Here is a 21,806-nt window from a genome sequence, read left to right as displayed (position 1 = left end):
TGATTGCCCCTTGAATCACTCTAAAACCTTAATCTAGAGTAGTTAAGCACCTTATGATTTTTTTTAAACAGAAAAACCGTTTGCCATATACTGTCGAGAGAAATTTTAGCATTTTCGTTCTTATTTGTAGTAAAGTGCACATTTGTCGAACGATCTGTAGACGTTTAATTCGAAAAGAATTAGACTCAATAATAAGTCTAAAAATTTCGCCAGTATGGAGATTTATAGGATATGACTTGGTTGCATGCTTTTTGTTCGAATTATTTTAAAATTATTGCAAAGCCATAATTTAAACTACATAAATGCTATATATTAGCAGTCTTAATACATTATATTACACAATATACAAGCCTTTAAATATTAGATAATATAAAAGAGATTATGAGTCAGAGATGGGGGAAGAGTACGTACTGATTCCTCTAATCCTTTCAAATTACTTACAATTAACAATCCCTTAATCAAGTGATTCACTCATACATAGAGATATATACAATTTAAGTCAAAGTTAATTCTGTCGCTCTGTGTAAAAAAAAAAAAAAAGAAATAATAATAATTCCAAGATGCTAATTTTAGATGGATGCGACGTCATGCTTAATCATGTTTTGTTAGTTTTAGATCTTAAGAATCATAAAGGAAGAATCATCAACGATAAAAAGCAAACCCTCTTTGCATTCTAGATCACTTGAATGACACGTGAAGGATCAAGAGAACTGGAATTATTTTAACACCCGTGGGATTGGCGCACGAAGTCTTCTAGTTAATAAGAAAGAAAGTATTTCTCCTGAAGCAAAGTAAAACGACTAAAAATGTGTTGCGTTTGAACTGTCGTCATGAAAACTATTGCTGTGATGATAAGGCAGTTTAGTGTTTCTTCAATTTCACATAAAATGGAAGAAAGCTTCAAGACAAAACACCACCACCCAAATAACTTACATGTTTCTTGTGAGCTGTATTATATAAATACGGCAAGTTTTTATTTCTTTTTGGCTATCATTGAAAAGATTTCAAAATCTCTTAACTACTTTTAATTATTATTCATAATTCTAATTACGTTATTTAAATTAAAACTACTTCGACCAGTGCGATTCGTGAAGAAAGTAATTAAAGCAGTGTTTACAAAACAATGCGACTCGAACCAAAGCGCTTGAACTCAAAAGTATCCGATGCCAAAAATAACTCAAATAGTAGAAAGCGTCCATTTTACGGATTTAAAGACTTATCCGCACAACATTATATGCAAGGCATTTTTTTCTTTTATTTCCGTTGCTATTTCTCATGAAATCGAAGAAGTCCGGTCTAAAGAGTAGCAGCCATAATTACTATTCTGTATATTTTTTTTCCTTTTCCGTCGAAATGAGTTCATGATAACCTGATTCTCCAAACGGGATAAAACCGTTCCAATCAATAAATAACCTTTGCAGTAAAAACAGGACAGGTAATAGGTTCAGTATTACACTAATAGAAACAGGGAAATCCGATCTACCATACACTTTTTCATTAGCTAGAAAACCAAGTCCACATTAAAACAGGAATAGGTCTAGCATTAGTGACTCGCAGAAGCCAACATTAATTATGCCACCCCCGATCTCCATTTCAGACATTTGGTCGAGAGCGCGCTTCCTCGCTTCTCCGACCATTGTTGCATTTTACTCGTGTGTATGTGCGTCATATTGATAATGACTGAAGCTGGCTGTAATATGAGAGCCATCGTTGCGTCCATAGCAACCGGCCACAGAACTGTTGTGCTTGCCAATACCAAAGATACTACACTCTCGGTGCACTTTTCTCTCTCTCTCTCTCTCTTATTCTCTTTCTAAACCCCCCCCCCCTTCCGAACAGCTCTTACATTCCCCCTCCTTTACGAGCGCACTATCGCAACTGCATCCATTTTCTCCCTGTATCTCCGCGCAACGTGTGGCGAGCATTCTTGTGAAACATTCACATGGGAAAACAATAGGGGTAATTTGGGCTCTTTGGTCAAACAAAACACCTCATTTATAGCACTCCAGCTGGCATAAAAATTGTAAAATGGTAACGGGTGCAAGAATAAATGGATTTAATTGCAACGTATTTTCCTCGTAATGGCAACCATTTCCAATTTAACTCGGCCCATTTTTTTGGCAGCTTCTAGTCTTTTATATTCTTATGAGGAAAGAAGGGAAATTGCATGAGAGGCCCGTTAATGTACGTCTCCGCGCGTCCCCTGTTTTTACGGCCCTCTTTACAACGCATGTATTCATAAACCATTCATATAAAGCATTATCCTTGCCTCGCTGAACCCCCAGTTCGCTGTCGGTGTTGGAAGTCATAAAAACTGTTTTTGTTACTAAAACAAAGACCTAACTTTATAAACTCCAATGGCTAGCTGCTTCTTTATGTAGTCTGGAGCTCGACTTACAACATGTGAAGGCTAGTTATGAGCTCGGGCTCCGTTCGTAAGATTTGAAAAGGGCAACTGTTGAAAGTCTGTTCCACAAAAGAAACATAGAGAGGGAGAGTTAAAAAATAATGCGTTCCTCCTTTGGAAATTGTATTCACTTTTCTTGGCCAGCGTGTTTTTGTTTACCGCTGCCACAAAACAGTCACACCGAAATCTGTATAACTTTTTTTGCGGTTAATACTGTTACAGACAGCTGCACAGGAACTAAAGAGTTTCACAAAGAGGATTTGTAACAGAGACTGAAGGAAGCAGTTGAGTTTCTAACTATTTACATCCTCGAAGAAGAACTGAAACTTTTTAGACCCGTCGACAAGAAATACGACAGAGATTTCCACATGAAATCTCGATGGACATGTTCTAAGGTAATAGAAAATAAAGATTTCAATACGTTGCAAGATTATTGTATGAACAAGGCAGTTATGTATCACCGGCATTAAATAAGGCTCAATTAGGAATATTTTATTAAATACAACGTAAATGCCTAAAACAATGGAACTGTCTGGAATACGAGATTCTCAATATGAAGATGTTCTAAATCTTGTAATTAGCACTTGCTCACCGCATGTCGTGGATATCGTAGTCGCACTTTCTATAGAAGTACTTCTTCTGTATCCGTTTTAGTTACTTACATTATCCCATTTCCTGTTTCGAGTTTTCTTAAATCCACTAACGATGCACTCAATATCTTCATTTGGACAACCAATGAAACGTATTTCATGAGAATGGTTGAGGTGTGTTGGCTGAACTTATGGTTCGAGCCAATGAGGTTATGAAGACAGCATTGTCTTAATTGCATGCGTTATTGTTGTGGCCGGTTCACAAAAAAAAAAAAAAAAAAAAAATTACCCCGCACGAGACCGGATAACTCACCTTGAACTGAAAAGCCCTGATATAGATGATTCGCGTTCTCCACCTATGATGGGATGCACTCGGTTATTTCCATTCAAAGGGCATCGTTAATACCTACCGAGGCTCTTATCTGTAGGAACCACATGCTTTTCCAATTCTTAAACGTATATCTAGTAATTAAAAAAGACAAGCGTTCAAGTTACTTAAAGAAAATAAAAACTATTTACTAGGCCCTTTTCCTCGGCGAGGCTCAAAACAAAATTAGTTTTTTCTCCTTCAAACACACGGGAACGCATAACGATCTTGCTGTGCTAAAATTCATATAACTACAGTTGTAGCTCGAACTGTTATCTCGAACTTCGAGATATCCTATAATATTTCGAAGACTCCTAGAATTGCTAACAAAACTGATACTTACGCATGTTTATAATTGTAATTCTTTCTAACCTAATAACAAATGAACTTATAATAGTCCAAAGGGACTAATATTCATCTGTTCATAAATCTTTATTGAAGGATCTATTTTGGAAATTTAAAAACCAATAGGTCACGTGCATAAATACTGAATTTCAAAGGCGAGCACATTTGGAAGTGCACAGTAACATATTTGATTTGATACATTATTTTATTGAAGTCAGAGAGCTGCCTTTATAGATGCAAGCAAATAATCGACGAATAAGAAGAGACGAATTGGATATTATTACAGTAATTAAACTAATGAACTTCTCTTCGCATTAATATAATCGTCTACTGATAGTTATAAGGCATTCATGACTCGTCGCTGATCGTCAAATTTATGATTCATGATGAAGGCCATAACCTTATTAACGAGGAGGTTATTAAGTAGTACGCTGTTCTTTCACAAGCCCGAAATATTGATGATCCCCAAATTTAATAAGAACTGGTCTCCGCTGCAAAATTCTGCCACCTATTTCAAACCTGCTGACTCAGCAGAGCATGAAAAGTTTAGCAAAAGTTCATCACATCCTTCGAAAAGGTTTTGGTTATTACTCTTCTATATCATTTGATAGTTCTTGTAAAATATCCACTTGGTTATACGAGTGGGCCACATATTTTGCGACAACACAAATTTGAACTGACGAGGTTTTCAACTAGCGTATTACGGCTTCTTGACTGGTAAGAAAGTGGTGCTGCACAGAAAAACCATTATTCTGCAAGCCACTAAAATAGTTTTGAGGAAAATCGCCTCCAAAATAACCATGAAACACCAAATATAAGAACACTTAAACTGACTGATAATGAATTTAAGACTCAAACACCAATAAGAACTTCGATGGACTTCTGAGTCCATCGAAATTCTTATGATTCTTTTTTCGGAGTTCTTTAGAATCCCCAGTAAGAACTAGGAAGCCTGAATCATGAGTAAGCAGCACTAGCATTTAAATAACTCAGGTAAAGAACTTTGGAAGATGTACCAAGTTACTTTACTGGTCGCTAATACCTTCACTTTATGACGAAATAGGAACGATGATCATAGTATTTGAAATGAGGGTGGCTTAGTAAGCGTAAAAGAAAAGCATGAAAATTCATATCGTCTTTTCTTAGTGAATATCCCTCCCCCAACGCACACCCCCTTCCTGCGGGGCAAAGATCTTAGTATTTTCACCCAGATCTTTGCGGTGCATGCATTTGAGATAGTTAATTAGTTATGAGTTCTTAATGAGTTCTCCGAAAAGCCAGAGCTTATCGGAGGAGAATAAAATGCTGGTTATAATTATCCAATCATCCAGATTATTTGAACGTGTAGTTTTATTTTCTAAAGTGGGACATTTTAACAAAATATTTCAGAGTAGCTTGTTCTTGTGAATACCACGGAAATATCCTAAAAGTGGAAAGTATTTTATAGCAAGTGAGATGTCGCTCTGGGGAATGAACATAACGTTGTTGAGAAGTTATTGTCAAGGACAGAAATAAAAGTCAATCCTTCATAATCAAACTGTTCACTCGGACTAACATCTAGAGATGATTGATTGTGGCACTTGAGAAAAGTATTTTTTCAATAAAAAATGAATTAACCAACATACTTCTAAGAGTTAATTTCTTCAATTGCGATTAGAAAAGCAAAAAGGAGTTGGGAGAAGGGAAGTCAGATGTGATGTCATAAAAATGATATACTTCTGTTGGTAATATTAACTGGAATTATAAGCATATGTGTGTGAGAGAGAGAAGTTAAGAGGGTAAATTTAAACTAGTTATTACGCAAAATTCTTCAACGAAAGACGTCATTTTTATTCAAATATTAATCTTCGGCTCTTCAAGAACGACATTGAGAGACAATACCGGTAGGAATCCGAAAATTCCAATCGTTGTTTATGCGTATTAATGGTTGGAAACCTATTGGTATTATAACGGGGGATTAGGCATTGGCTAATCTAGTATCATATTCTTATTCTTTCATTTAATTTTCAGAGCTCCGCAGAAGGTAAAATCACACAGTGTAAATAGGAGCCAATGGAAACAATCAATCTATAATATGCATGAACGGCAGCCTTATATTATATACTGAACTCTCTGTGTATGCTGATAATATGGGGAAACGGATAAGTAGATTTAAGAACAAATTAAACCCAAACAAGTATAATTTCCTGCATCTATCCATTAGCCCACTCTAACCCGTCAATAAATCTCAATCATGTTATTTTCTTCTTTTCCAGTTCAAGCTCGGACATTCACGTTACTTTATCACAGTAACAATCGTTTCGTAATCATGACATATCACGTGGTGATTTCTGATCTCTCTGTGTGTGTGCGTGCGCGCGTGACTCAGAGGGTGTACTATCAGCGGATTGAGTAGGAACAAAGAATGAACAACATGAATAGAAATAATCAATTCGGACTTATGTCTGATATCTGAGGAAATACTTTATGATGTTTCAGTAAGCGAGTCAGTCTACTGATGTTCTGTCTATATTAACCACGCTATTGTGATCTCGAAAGGTCTGTCTAAGCACGACACTGATTTGCTACAGGTTCTATAACCTCGTTGGCGAGGAAAAAAAAACCTGTATTGCGACTAAATTATTGTATAATCTATTGCATTATCATAAGAGTTTCTGCTATGTATCCTCTTGAATTCATTATCGTATTTACCACCCCCCAAAATCTTGATCTCTTTCAGTGTGGTCTCAGCAATACATCATCCTGCCTTTTATTTACTGGATATCAATTCTGAAACTCACTCATCTATATAACATCCAATGAAATCTTAAAAGATTGATTCCAAAAACATTTCAATAGAAGCTGCTCTTCATAACTCATCTCGTCATTCTTATATTCATAGATATAAGCCGTTCGAAGCAAATTACTGTTTTGGTAGCTTTCGATACGTAAATTCTATATGCGAATGAACTAAACAGATTTTTTATATTTGCTATTTTCGATTTATTTTCTTGCTTTTTCAATTTATTGACACGCATGTGTTTTTAATTTGTTGCTTATTGACGTAAAAAAAGAACAAAATAATCGTTCTCCAACCATCTCTCTCCATTAGGTCTTCCTTTTATCTTCTCTCTGGTCGTCTGGACATTCGCTTTCCTTCACATAAAGGCCACAGGGTGATTGTCTTTGTCCATCAATCCATTTTCATCCATGCAATATGTCCTGCCCATCTTCATTTTAATGTTAAAATGGAGACGGGTCCCTTATATCCAACACTTGTTTCTTTTCTTATGCTTTCATTCCTTAGTTGATCTTGCAGTCTGTTGTTTACCATGGTTCTCTGTATTCTGCCCACTATTTGTTTGATTCTGGGCCATATCTGAAAAAGAAATCTGTCATATCCGACATAGCTTCTGTTCTATCTCGAAATTTAGTATTTCTCGGATACTTTCTTCTTCTACCTGTTGTGACTTCCATGTCATAGCGTTTTCAACAGTGGATGTGGTGTTATATAATTCTGAAAAATGCTGTATAACCCTTTCTACTGCAGAGCTTATTAAAATTCATAAGAAAATAGTTTTAATTTTATGCTTACTGACGTAAACGAAAATGAACAAATTTAATGAAATATAAATGGAAAACTTTACTTCTAATTATTCAAATTCTTGTAGAAGTGCCAAAGAACAATACCTATATCCGTTAGAACAGGTTAGTTGTCGAGTAAGGGTCTTTAACGTAGTGTGATACTACATCACTCGTGACTAAGGGGATTGACAAGTCTTTATGCTCTTAAGATTATAATTATCACAAACAATAAGTGAACACAAGTGATTAACAAAAACGTCTGGATTGTCTTTGTTTATTTTAGCTTTTTTTGAATAAATCAAGTCATTTAGATTAAGAAATTTATTTTATTAAAAATTTAAAAGGACTTTAAATGTTTACTATAATCCATTTATAGTACATGCTGATATTTCTTGTAGTTGTGTGTATATGATATTCAAAACGTTAAAATATAGTATTTTTTTTTCTATTTTAGCAAGTCTGCTTATGCAGAACTGGCGGATGAACCATATAAAACAAGATGAACCACTATTACAGTAGGCTTCGATATTTTTTTTTTTTTTGAGTATTCTCTTTGTAGTCATTCTTCGAGTCTACTAGCCACTTTCGAGACGCCAATCTGAAGAAATACGAGGGTGTGATGAAAAGTTATGATAATGACCATCTGATAATCAAATCCTCTAACATTTCTTAGATATCCTAGAAGAAAAGAACAAATGGTTACAATTTGATGAAACACTGGGGTTAAAGGGTAAGATATGTTCTCTCTTGTGGTTGTATCAGTTGCTTGAACATCATTTTCGTTCTAAGTGTTTATCCGAACTTTTCAGCCTACCCCTCTTGCATCTTTCTACACTGAGACATTCATTTTGTAATTGCAGAATTTGCGAAGGGTTTATAAATGTATGGTTGAATATATTTATTCAGCCATATATTTATTAAACATGACATATGTATATAGTGTATATGTTACTTATGTTATAAATTCCTATTTCGTTTCACGTTTGATAATTTTAAATATTATTTATCTTGATAACAACGCATCCCTTTATTTTTTTCTTGTATCCAGGAGCCTGTTTTCTGTAAGTGACAATGCACACTGGAGCTGAAGTGCCATAATGCCAATTAAGATGACACTATGGATTCGTCTTATCGAGTTCAAGTCATAAATCGATCATCATGATGACTGTATCCAATTATCCATAGAAGAAATGAAATTAATAAAATTTATAAATTCACTAAATAGTTAAGGAGCTACCAAGTAACTTGAAATATTTGTTTCGATACCTGTATTAGAAGAAACGTTTTTAATGGATTTTTGATTTTTTTTTTTTTTTTGGCATATTTCCATAATACAAAAAGACACAAATGCTACTTTTCATGGGTAAACAAAGTCAATTCCACTTCCTGAAATTGTCCATGATTAATAACTTCTATAAAATATTTCAACACTGTCTACTCAGTAGAGTTATTGCATTTTATCTATGTCTAGATCATAGGTTCCCAAAGTGGGCACTGAAGCCTTCTAGGGGGACTATAGTGGGATAAAAAGCATTTGGGGACATTCAGGCGGTCTACGGGTCGGTGGCTCTTTATAGAAGAAATTAATAATATATATTTAAAAATTAATTATTTTCGTGATTTTCTGATTAGATGATCATTTAAAATTTAAATATTGAATTTTAATTCATCTTATGCCCGTCTTACACGATCAATTTTTTTTTTATCAATTTTCTATTTCAATTATTTAATCATTTGAAAATTTACCATGTCAGATAGAAATAGATGTCAATTTTCTATGCCAATGAGAAAATTAAACGTGCATACAGGATTTTAACTTCTATTTTTAATATACTTAAAAAAATTTATTCATTTTTTGCTATTGTAAAAATTGATCGTGCCATACAGGTTTAGTCTATCCACGCAGCAGACGAGTCTTAACTAGTAGTATGTCGGTCAACTATTACGTAGGTAATTCACTCAATTCAGCATGTTTTGACAGGAATATGAATGCTTGCAGTGACTTGTTCAAAGCATGAGTACGATGGTATCGCGAACAAGTCAATGCATGCAAGTAGATTCGGGCTAGATTTCAAATCTATAAATACCAGTGGTTTAGGAATAAGTTTCATTATTTTTTGTGTGCTTTGCCAACAATCATCAGTCGAAAGTGTGATAGATAAGTGGAGTCACAAAGTGTAAATTAAATCTTTTATTTTGTGAATATTTTTGCAAATTTTATTACTTCATTATGTCTGAATATAAGAAGAAATGTCGACAGTACAGTATTGAGTATTTGAAATATGGTTTTATTCAGTCTCAAATATTTGAAATATGGTTTTATTCAAACTGTTATAATTGGGGGGGGGCGTTACAAAATTTATGTCTTGCAAAGTGGGCGGTGGTCCGAAAAAGTTTGGCAACCTATGGTTTAGATGAACGCCACTCGAAGATTTGGAGAAACTCAAGCAGTCGCTCTGTCTTTGTATTTACAAGTTTTCTCACTGGATTTAGCCTCGATGCCTTTGAAGGCACTCCCGTAATATGGTCTTTCTCATTTTTTTTTTCTCATTTATTTAGAAAGTTGCCACTGACTGCGCCCGTATGGCATATATTTATCCTCAAATATCTCTGTCAATGATGGAGTACTTCAAGACTGTTCCTTCACCTTTTAATATTATCTTCTATCTTAATGATCTTTCTGATGACTACAAATCGTGTATGTAGTTGTGCAGATGAGAGTAGAGTATACTCGTCTTTTTATTTGACTAAACTAAACAAAATATTTAAAATGTTTACCAATAGGTCCATTTAAAAGCTAATCATTGTTCTTTGGTGGAAGAAAGGCCTTGTTGAACTTGAACAGGATTTAACGTGCAAAAAAAAAAAAAAAAATACTTCTCTTTCAAATAATTAATCATTAGATTTAACTTGCATCGACAGCATTTTAAATTTGAAGATAAATAAGAAAGTTATTTTTATTTAAACCTATCTACAAGAAGCAGTACATTGATCCTACACATATTTGTGTATGGAATTACCACGAAAAGGACTACTAAAGCAATTTTTATGTAAATATTAATTTTTAATATTTTATTTTGTTATGCCATGGAAAAAGTGCTAAATTATATTATCTAATGGAATTCTATTTGTTTCCTCGAGTGCGCACATGTTTATTCGCACGATAATGCATGGAAACTTAGATTATGTACGTTTCACAATCATTCAGAACGCAAAAGAATAATGCAGCTATAGCACAGTGCATGCTTCGACGATTGGGAGGAAAAGGAGGAACTTGTTGCAAGTAGAATTGAATACTTAACAAGTACAAACCCGTCAATCTAGCTCCTCCTCTTTCATTCTATCTACCATTCTCTGAAGTAACTTAAATCTGAAGTTACTTCAGAGAATGGTAACTTAACTTAAAGTAGGTAAGTATCAGAAATCTTGAATAGGCGAAGACAGCAGTCTTCGCCTGTTCAAAAGGCACATTACCAGGTCTCTTTCAGATCCATGGTTCATACTTCTAGCGTCAGAATCAATAATTATTAGATCTTAATTCTGTTAGTTCACTGGATGAAAAGCAGAGTTTAATTGTGTAACGCCTCTCTCTAATCCAAATACCGAATTTTCCTTAAGAAACCACGGGGTTCACGACCTTGAAAGTGCTTTTCCAAACAAGGAACTTGAAAATTTCGATATTGCTCTCCCCTTACGCACTCTTTCGAAGAAATATTTTAATTGGTGAAGTTATCGGTGATGAATCTGCATTATGTCGAGATTGTGTTCGTTTTGTCTGTTTTTAGGACTGAAGGGGAAGAAAAAAAACTAACAATAACGATAAATTTGCAATAATTATAACCATTCAATGCTTAATGAAGACAGAAATGCATAATTCCAAAAAACACGAAATGTCACAGATAAATATCCATGACTATGCATGAAATGCTATAACACGTTAAAAAATGGCAGAATTATCACATTTATAAATAGTCTAATACTTCGAGGACATTTTTTCCCTACACAAGTCCACGATTCGCATTTGCCAAACACTGAACACTTCCCACACCTTCAAAGCTTATCAGAGCATACTTCTTTAAAAATTCAATAGAGAAACGAAAATACGGTGACACAACTGTCACGTGACCAATACGACACGATTGTATGTCCAAAACAGTGCTGAATGTTCTATCTTCTGTGCATATAAATGAATTTGCATGGTTCCCATGACTGTCGGGAATACTAATGTTGCTTTTCCGGTAGTCTGGTGAATGGGCGTGGTCCGACGAAACCTTAGAATGGCGAACGGCAACAGAAATGGAGGGACCAGTAAGGTTATCCGAGTTTAGTATAGCTGTCACGTCACACTGTCGTTGTTGGTCTGTTGGGGGGGGGGGAGACCTGGTCTTACCTTTTACGTCACTTTAAACCTTAATACTTATCCAGGGAACAAGGAACTAAGGGGGGACGAAGGTTGAGGACCTGTAATCGATGAGGACACTGCAATTAGTCTAGCAAAAGTCTGGGTTTACATGTAAATCATGGGTGTGGCATGCTGTTGGTATTCCGCTACTCTTTGTGTGTGCCGATAGCATTTCAAAAGCCAGGAGAGTTGTAGAACTACAAATGAGAGAAGTATGTGCATACAGAACAGAGTCTATGAAGACACAAAACAGCGAGAATGGCATCCATGTTGTGTTGCCACTTGTTCCTTATGCAACCAGAAGTATAATATCGATCTGCTTTATCGATACTTATTTGAAGTGATTAATCGGATAAACATTTATAGTGTTAAATATTTTCTCATTTGAAAACACTTGAGTGGAATTTTGATTATTATAGAAACTGTAGTTTTGTGAACTGGCAAAACTGCGTCATTTATCTATTGTAAATAGCCTTTCAATGTAAATATTTTGCTCTCAAGGACGTGTAAAAAAGATCGCACGAAATACATAGTGTTTTAGGAAAAGACTATTCGGAGTTTCAAATTAGGATATGACCATTTCTATAAAAAAAAAAAAAATTTAAAAAAGAAGCTATATGTAGAGTAACAATTAGCGCCTCATCGCTCACTCATTCTGTGATTGCGATAGGGGAGGTCAGTTTCATGAAGCCCTACTTACATTTTTATTCCCCGCACTTTCCGAAAGCCAAACTACCTTTCGTATGACGGTTTAAGTTTTTTTTTTTTTTTTTTAATCTAACCTCTGACAAAATTGAGACCTCAAGAGAGTGAAGGACTAATCATCACAGTGCAGTATGAAGAAATGCTTTCTAAGAAATAGAAGCGAAAAATCTTGCTAATCCAAAAGGAAACATTCGAGAAACTCAGGAAAGAAAATTCAAGAAAGCCATAGAAAGAAGAAACAAAAAGAATCGTCACACAACTCTTATCGATTAAAATAACCAAGCCGCGTATGCGCCAAACTCGAAACCAGCTCATAGGCTTTCATCAGCGATTGCCAAACATTTCTACGACATCCTCCCTTCAGCCATTGGGATTTACCACAATGTAATGGAGTACTCCAAACATACATGAGTTACAGGCATAAAAATTAAGTCTCGAAATTATCCAAGAATATAATAAAATGATTTGAATTTTCGCGCAAAAGCGTGCTAGTAAATAGAAGGGTGCTCCGATAACCCGACCGATCCAGCCTCGGTTCAAGTAATCGCGTTATTATTATCGAACCTAAAAGCTTTGTCTCGTTGACGGAGTTTATTAGTGACTTTAAACTGATACTAACTCACTCGGTATCATTAAACCAACAACTATATTTGGTTTAATTAGTACAATGCGCAGTCTGTTAATTGTAACATTTGTTTCATTCCTAATTGTTTTGCGCAATTTTGTCACAATATGGACCAATTTAAAATGAAACGGAGATTAGTGAACGAATGTCCAAAGAGATGTCTCAAATTTCATTGAAATTCTATAGCTAGGACGGAATTATTATATTCAAAGAGATGGCTGTCTATCTACAAGCATCTTAACTTCCTGGAAGGCATTTACTGAAATTTGATATTCAGGTTTGGCTTAAATCGGAGCATTTTAATGGTAATGTTAGGCGAAGTGATTCGATATGGTACAAATATATCATTTCTATGTTAACGTGTGTGTGTGTGCACAACAATTCTTAAGCACACCACCTTAATAGTATTCTATTGGTCAATTTCCATGCTTGATTAAAAATGTGTAATAAAATATAATCTCAGTCACTTAAAAGCGGCACAGTTTAAAAAAAAAAAAAAAAAAAAGCTTTCCTTCAGCAGCTTCAACAACTTGTCATTGTAGCTATCGATAGGGCTATTTTTACTTTTTAAACTGGAGCAAAAAAAATAAAAATAAAATTCATATTCGTATGTATCCGAAAAAAGGAATCAAAAGTTATAGTTCATTAACTGCGACATATTAAGATATTTTTAGAGAAATTTTACATAAATACACGTTTGGTGAAATGCTTTCAAATTCAGACATTGGCAAACAAAATACATGTGCTCCCCCCCCCCCCCCGCCGCCAACACACAAACAAAATGACTTCTCAGGTATACAAAATGAAACTTTAAAATATTGACGATTCTATTAAAATTTTATCGGGAAAAAAATGCTATTTTGACTTCTGTAACTTGCATTAATTTTTTTTTTTTTTTTTTGCCAAGTTCCGATCTTATCCACATTTATATGGCAAAAGTCTTATCAAAGCAAGCCACATTACCTTTTGTGTTCAATATGTTTTGAATGTATTACAGAAAAGCATTAAGTTGAAAAAAACTGAAGGCGAGGAGAGAGAAAAAAAAAAAAATGGAAAGGATACGCTATTTTCAAGGCCAACTGGTTTCTCTTGCAACTTTTTCAGAATTCGCTTCCTTTCCTGGCCACATCTTCAAGAGTATTGTTTAATAATTTCATTGAACAGCTAGCATATTTTTATGTGAAAAGGGAGAATAAAGAAACCCAACATTCATAGCTACGCACGCAATCTTCTATTCAGTGTTTGAGACATTCACATTTATAAGCCATGCCATTTGACTATACCAGCGTGTAAATAGCAGTTCTTTTGATAAGGGCTTAGAATATGATCGAGGCCTCCATAAACTCAAACACGACAATATTTGAATCATTTAAAATCTACACAAGATATTTCTCTTTCCAGTAAGTCTTCATCATATCGGATGGATACAATAAACTGAAAATAATATGCTGCATTGAATTGTTGAAATTACAGCCAATAGTGTGAGGAGATTATAGTTCGAGAGATAACAAACCAGTTTCCAGGAAGAAGCACCCTACCACTTCCGCAGGAAATCAACTAGCTCACCTTCATTTGAAACTCATGTGGAACTTATTTATCCCCCAAAAACATGCAAACTGGCCAGACGTACACACGCAATTAACAGACGGTGCTTCGATCGTAGTTCAAAGCAAAACCTTATAAAAAGGTTCTTCGTGGCACAGACAGTATTCGAATCCAAGTGTTTCCTGAGTTTGAATACTGTAACGGCTCTGAAAATAGCACAATTTGCTTCATGAGCTAATTCTATAAATGGTTCTTTTCGTCGATTAACCTAAGCGCATTTGGTCTATAATTAGCGTTCTCTGAATATTTTGACTTTTAGTCCTAACTGCGTGAACAAATACTTGCTTATCGACAGGACTTATAGAAGTAAGAAATCTTGGAACGCACGCTATAACACTAAACCACATCAGGTTACCCTTCTTTTATTACAGCTTGCTCATCGGAAACACGTATGAAATAAATATTATTCTCAACATGCAAATCTCATCATTTACTTATCGATTTTATGGGGAGCGGGTTGGCACTGAAATTATTAAAATTTCTTCCCTTTTTAATTAATTATTTTCATGTGACACTCGATCCTAAAAAAAGTTGTAAACTCATAGTACATTACTACCATTGGTGGAATATTCACGTTGGGAGATTTTCAATCCATCGTCCACTCAGACATACACACACACACCCATGCCCAAGTGGGACTCGAACCAACAAACAAGTTGGGTTGCGAGAGTCCAAAATTACAAACTGTGTGATGAATGTGAGTGTGTGTGTAAATCCCATTGATCTTCATCAGGTACCCTTTCCATACTTTTATTATGCCTTTCCTTTTGGGAAGATGAGGAATTTAGATAGAAATGTAAGAAAGGAAGAAATCGCCGGATATGGTAAGTGATTAAAAACAAGCATAAAAATAACTGGAGTTAGTCACAAAACATACTTTTCCTAATAGCAGTGATTTATTATTGAAGCAGTTGAACAGAGGACCACATCTAGCTTTATTTACAGTTAATTCATAGCAGCCTGTAACGTGTTTGCATGCATCGGATCACTTTGCCCATTGCTGCCACTGATGTAAATAGCAATTTCCACTGAAGACCGGAAATACCAAATTTCAATAAAACCAGACAATGTCGTTTCGATAGGCATTTCTCCATCTAAATGTAGAACTATGTCCTAATAATTGTGCTATGTAATCTTCAAACATTTTTAAAAGAAAACAAACAAAAAACTATTAGGCCGCACTAACTAATCTTGATTTAATATAACATAGGGAAAACCATCTGCTAAAGCCCAATGTTTGACTTTTTATATAAAAATCTTAAAGAAAGGATAGATATATATATATATATATCATCATTCCTTACTTGATTTTGTAATCTAAATTTCATATTTTTGTAAAGTTTTTGATTACTGAAAATATTTCCCACTTTCCTCGATATATTATTAGACACGAAATAAATCTATCGATCTGGTTCAGATGTGAAATGATGTTATGTATTGCCTATATGCATTTCTAATTGAGTCAAGGACACGCATTTCTATAACGGTCACTGCTAATCTTCAAATATATTCCTAGATTTCGGCGATGTTAGTGGACTCCAAAATGGCAAGCTTTGAATCGCATCGCCTGATTCTATTATTTTATCTATATACGCCTTACTTCGAACAGAAATAATATGGTTTTATAAGGATCATCATCCTTGACTGCAATTCTGAATTCTTAAAATATTTCCCATAACTTTTTATGTACACGCATATCACTAGAAAATGAATGTTTCATTCATCACACATTTGATCAACATACATCCTGGATGGGAAAATGCCTGCCTCAAAGATTTTTTTTTTTTTTTAATTTAAGATTGCAGTTGGATATTAACCTGTTTTCCAAGTTTGGATGGAAAGTGACATCACTAATTAATTCCTTGCACGTGTAAGGCTCAGCAATTATCCCTATTACAATCAAATGCACTGTATATTTCCACAGAGTCTATCGCTGACAGCACTGGCGCACCCAGGAATATTTAGGAAAGGGGGTTTGCAGCAGCCTCCCTAAGAAAAGCATATCTGCTAAGGTGAGCGTGTGTAACTTATTTATACTCATTCAAATTCTTGGGCTGGAAGGGGAGGGTAGGAAGTCGAGCCCTGTAGCCTTATCCTTGAGTCGCTCATATGGCTGACAGACCGGCTGCTAGAGTTTTTAATACTTCTTTTAATGAATCAACTGGGATAATTTTCTGTGAGCTAGAATGGTAAATCGTTAAGGAATATCGACTAAAGTAAACTCTTCGAGTGATTAATTATTTTCTTTGATTTAACAATAAACCATTCTACACATTTGTTTCCCATCTTGTGTAACTTATATTGTCCCAATTGAAACAGCGCAGACATCTTGGAAACTAATAATATTTCGGAGACAATTACCACCCGGATGCTGGTTCTTCGTGCCGTTCAGTAAATGCTTGTCTGTCCCTGAATAAACCAGACCTCCATGCCACAATGTAAACAAACAGACGCGTTTCTCTAATTGACTGTTTGTGCAGAAAACTGTCAGTAAGGCCTGCATACTGTCATCTAGCACGGGACACGCCAGGCAGAGTTGACGATAACGTAAGGAAAAAGGGCAGGGAACACTCACCGGAGATGAGCAAGAAAAGAAAAAAAAAAGTAAGAAAAAAAATACCGAAAAGGAGATAGCACCTTAATGCTGCTTACTGTAATGAGAGTCGAGTCTTTTCCCTTGCTTTCGTGAAAATAACAGATTTGAGAATATCGATTCCATGCAAAGTACCAATAATAATCATAAAACCCACCGTAAACCGACGTTAAACATGCAAGTTTGACGCAATGAAATCCGGAATTTAAAATGAAGCAGGCAGTCGAGTTTCCTTAAACATGCACGCACGTCTATACAGGCTTTCTTAGTTCAGGATTTCCTAATTAAAGGGGGAAAGTGGTGGTGGGGATTTGGGTTTTTCAAATACGCAGAACAGGTATACCATCATTTAAATCTTTCGTCAAATAACGAAGAATTATCTTACGAGTCATGGAATTCTTTAATTTTGATATCTTTATTTTATATATATGGAAAAAAGTGTTTATCGTTGGACTGGAATGCGGAAGATAATTCCAACGCACCCTTTGCATACCTTAATTTCCTGCCGACCTGACAGAATGCTAAATAAAAGTATCCATAATATAGGATAGAGAGGGTGAGAAGAGTAAGAAGGATGGGAAAAGCTTTCCCGCCCATTATTACATTCACCGTAATAACAGTTAGTGAGAAATTACCTTATTCAAGTTCTATGCTTATTGTAACATCGCGGAAAAGATGATGAAAAACGACTCGAGACTTGCAATTTGATATCCTTATTTTAGGTTTTATCGGTGTCTGTGAAGGAGAGTGGGTGTATTGAAATAAAAACAAACAACCATCTCAGTATCTAGCCAAGGTGAAGCTAGCATATTGCGAAACTCTGCAATGTGTGTGTGGTGGGGCGGGAGGAAAGACTTGATCAACATACGCTTGCACTTGGAATACAAAAAAGATTCGTGGTATAAATAACCCATTAAAGGAATGTTTTAAGATGAAGGATGAGTTACTTTAATAAAAATAAAATAGAAAATTTTATTTTTATTAACACCATGACATTCGAAGAAGAAATCTCTTCACAGGGCAAAACCATCCCATATCACGATCATCAACAAAATATCATTTTAACCAAGAAACATTAAAATAATAGATAACGAAGGTGATAAGAATATTGTTACATAGGTATTGATTACAAGCTTTTCAAACTTTGTAGCATATTTTTGATATACTTTCTTCCCCCCCCCCCTCCTTTATGACAGCATCACATTTTCCCGAAATTCTCTCAATCTCTGTCCTAAGCATGCCATATTATTTACGATAACGTTTACAAAATGAAGCTTTCATTACAAAACAAAATGCATTATATTAAGACTAATCCTTGACCAAATTTCGGATTTCCCCGTTAACGTTACAGTGTTATAATTATAATACAATATTCTGAAATCATAGGTCAAATTAATAATGACATTTTGCAAATATTAGATATGTCGACTTAACTGTGTTTAAGATTTTTAAATTATTACTAATCTGCTTCTAATTAGAAAAAGTAATAAATTTTCTAAAATTTTTTTTGACATAGTTGTGATATGACATAGCTCTAAAAATTCCCTTCTGTCACATTTTCCATCTCCCCTACTTTCCTAAAGTGTAATATACCATTCAAACAAAAATGAAAAAAAAAAAAGTCCATTAATTTAGACAGAATTTAAAAATACAATAAAAAAATATTGATTGAAAAACAAAAGCGAGATTTACCTTGAAACAGCTGCATGGCGTTGTATATTTTAAAAAAAGTAGATATGTGAACACAATTGTAAATACCTTGTCACAATTCAAAATATTTTTACTGAAGGACTGAATCAGCTCATAGCGCCACGTGTTGCTGCGCGAGAAATTCCTCTATTTCATACTGCGCGCGCGAGCTTTTATTTTTGTTGTGTTTTGCTTGTTTCCACGAATATTCTAGAATCAATGCAAGTTATTCAAGTGACGTTTTTTTTTTTGTTTTTATTCTTGTGTGAACAGCTACAAAATAAGAATAAACATTCTGTAATTTTTATTTGCTGTGTTTCTTCTCTATTTTCACTCGCTCGTTATCATAATTGAAAAATTGTAGCCCAAAATATAATGTTATATATATTATTTTTCTCGCATTATAACGAGAAAATTAGTATTGGACACAAACTATAATTATATACGCAACTGATGGTAGTATACCCAATATGGAGAGTCCCAAGTAGGTGAGTATTGTTTAATTCTGTAATACTTCACTTTTTCTTTACAGTATGTTATCTGAATATGTATATTTGTTTTCTGAAAAGATTTTGAAACTTTCTCATGATATATTGTTGTTGAGTCATAAGTATTATATTTAATTTTTACATAATTCATAAACCCCAAACACGAATCTTTTTAATGCATTTTAGACCTCCAATAGGAGATACTGTGGACTTATTAATATATTATATTAAATAATACGATATATTAATAATGTATTAAATATATTCAATAATATAATATATTAATAATATACTATATTAATAATATACTATATTAATAATATATTAAATAATATATAAATAATTTAATAAATAATAAAACAAAAATTGAAAGTTAGAAGAAATATTGGCACTTGCGACTAGAGTAACTAACATTTAGTTTAAATCATTTAGAATTAGAAAATTTTTAAAAAAATTCTTATAAACATAAATAAATTTTATAAAAATTCTTCGAAAATTATTAAAAAATTATTACGACTAATCATCACATTCATATCCGAATGATATTGAGAACGAGGATAAAAATTACGATTCCAAGTCATGTGATTCACATATTTGGTACTTCTCTTAGAATTTGTTGAAACGTTTAGCAGTTTGCAAGCATTTATTAAAATATTGCAGTCCTCGAATTGACCAGTGGTTCTCTTCTCAGTAAGCATTCAGGTTTTGTTTTGTTTGATCCTTTATTTATTACCATTTACATCAGCCAGTTAACCCTATTAGCGTTAACATTGTTAACGTTTGAGACATCTTTACAAGATAGAAAATACATTATCCCATACGGATGTAGCAGGGGGTTTTCCCTTCTTCCCCCACCTCTCACAATGTCATACGAAAGAAAAATTTCAAAAAAAAAAAAAAAGAAGCTAACCCGAAACTTTATATTGGAGAGTGACGTCACTATTACCAGAATGCACTCTGAATATGTGTGAAATGTTAAAAATAAATAAATAAAAGAGGAGATATGAGATATAATAGAAGCGTATAAGTTGTTAAATGGGTTTTATAGGATTGACGCTGAAGACTTTTGGTGTAAGCGTGTGGCTAGTCACGGTGTTAAAACTAGATTTTTTGCTTGGTGGGTGGTGGTATTCGGATGGAATGGATTGCCAGAGGTGGTTGTGAGTGCCTCATCAGTGAATGAGTTTGAGAAGTATTGTGTGAATAATGACTACTGTGTCAATATAGGGTCTCCCGCTGTGAGTCTTCTGCCCTCATGGAGATACAATAATAATAATATAAATATCATTATTAACACGTTATGAAACAAAAGTAATAACCGGGGAATTTTTAATAGATAATTAAGCGCCTCCGTACTGCAGTTGGAAAAACAACGTTACGTTCACCCTTCGATTGGAAAAGAATTGATTTCGACTCGTCGTGACGAGAAGATCCTTTATGTGGTTTTTCAACTAAAAGTGAGTTAGCCGATCTCATACGGATGTAGAAGGGTCCCCCCCCCCCCCAATGTCATACGAAAGAAAACGACATTCTGAAAAGCTATTTTTTGGAGTCCGTTTAATAGCAGTGAAGCGTGCGTCACAGTCTCAACGAGTCTATCTGCATTAATGTATCGTAAAACTTCAATCCAAGGTCACTTTAAATCTGTGCGATCTTTAAAATTTTAGTTCATTACGAAACAAACCTTGAGTTATAATTTCTCATTTGCATTATGACATCTACCAGATTTAATTGTTTAGTCAAGTTAATCGTTTTAGAGAACAACCTAATTAACACTAGAAAACACGAGTGATATAATAGAAATATCAAATTATTTGATACATTTAAACTACTAAATCACAAATAAAAGTTATGATATGATGAAAAAAAAGTCATAGAATTGCTTCGCACTCTCCTTAGGGGTGTGAAGAGAAGAACACATGCAGTTTTTTTTTTTTTTAATTTTTTTACAATTTCAGTTTCTTAAATTAAAATTTACTCCGTAAACTTTACACAATAAAAAATCACAAAACTAAACATATAAATAAAAAGTAATCTGATGTAATAATGTAAGAGATAAATGCAGGAAGGAAAATAATGCCCCGCGCGCACACAAACATAGTTAGCACTTTATGTTTAGAATTTGACTTTCGCTACACCTTTCTAGTTTCCTCGGGAGTTCTAATGAGAATTAAGACTTTCAGTTACAGATTAGTGCTGGTTAGAACTTGGCAAAGATTGATTAGACTATTTCTGCTGATTATAATAAAAAATCGGTGAAAATGTTCAAGTCTATTTGATACAAGAAGAAAGAGAATACGAAGGAGGAACAGGGAATTCCTCGAGTGGCTTGTATGGTTGGTAATTACCACATAAACAAAGAAAACAATCTCCTAATTCAGATAAGAGTACAGCAATTTCGCGTAAAAACCTATAATTTTGTAGCC

At 34.3% G+C, this 21,806-nt stretch overlaps 1 long non-coding RNA gene across 1 annotated transcript in view; it reads right to left on the bottom strand.

Annotated features, from left to right (window-relative positions):
* Nucleotides 1-18,916, bottom strand: part of LOC150097971 (uncharacterized) — a 239,864-nt gene extending 220,948 nt beyond the window's left edge. The window contains exon 1 of the long non-coding RNA XR_016549599.1: nucleotides 18,896-18,916. This is a non-coding gene — a long non-coding RNA (uncharacterized LOC150097971). The remainder of the gene's footprint in view (nucleotides 1-18,895) is intronic.
* Between the last annotated feature and the right edge of the window lie 2,890 nt (nucleotides 18,917-21,806).

The sequence above is a fragment of the Typopeltis vanoorti genome, chromosome 16, assembly GCF_054136105.1.
Source record: "Typopeltis vanoorti isolate ZY-2024b chromosome 16, IOZ_Tvanoo_1.0, whole genome shotgun sequence".
NCBI classification, from domain to species: domain Eukaryota; kingdom Metazoa; phylum Arthropoda; class Arachnida; order Uropygi; family Thelyphonidae; genus Typopeltis; species Typopeltis vanoorti.
Note: the sequence above shows the minus strand (reverse complement) of the source record. Positions and strands in the feature narration are given on the sequence as shown.